At 65.9% G+C, this 290-nt stretch overlaps 1 protein-coding gene across 1 annotated transcript in view; it reads left to right on the top strand.

Moving 5' to 3' along the window:
• The window catches only part of MOV10L1 (Mov10 RISC complex RNA helicase like 1), a 33922-nt gene that overhangs the window by 1708 nt on the left and 31924 nt on the right, over positions 1 to 290 (top strand). The gene's annotated exons all lie outside the window — the stretch shown is intronic.

The following is a 290-nucleotide window of genomic DNA, read 5'->3' on the forward strand; positions in this document are numbered from 1 at the left end:
ACACAGGAGGCAGCCTTGTCACCAGCAATGCGGCGGAGGGGGGTCCCCTGGACCCCGGGCCAGGCCTGGGATCTCTCGCGTTGCCTCGTTTTGTGAGATAATTTCCTGGCGCTGCTGCAGAGGTTGTGGATTACGAAAGAGGAAAAAGCGACAGTAGGGGGGCATCACTCACAGTCACCCCCACTGCGCCCCAGCTTCCCAGTCCCGGGCATCGGTGGAGGCTGTCCCCGCGCCCCCTTCGCCGAGGAGCAGGCACGAGGCGGTCGGGACCCGGCCTGGGGTTCCACGTG

Source organism: Myotis davidii, unplaced genomic scaffold (assembly GCF_000327345.1).
Source record: "Myotis davidii unplaced genomic scaffold, ASM32734v1 scaffold845, whole genome shotgun sequence".
Taxonomy (NCBI): Eukaryota; Metazoa; Chordata; class Mammalia; order Chiroptera; family Vespertilionidae; genus Myotis; species Myotis davidii.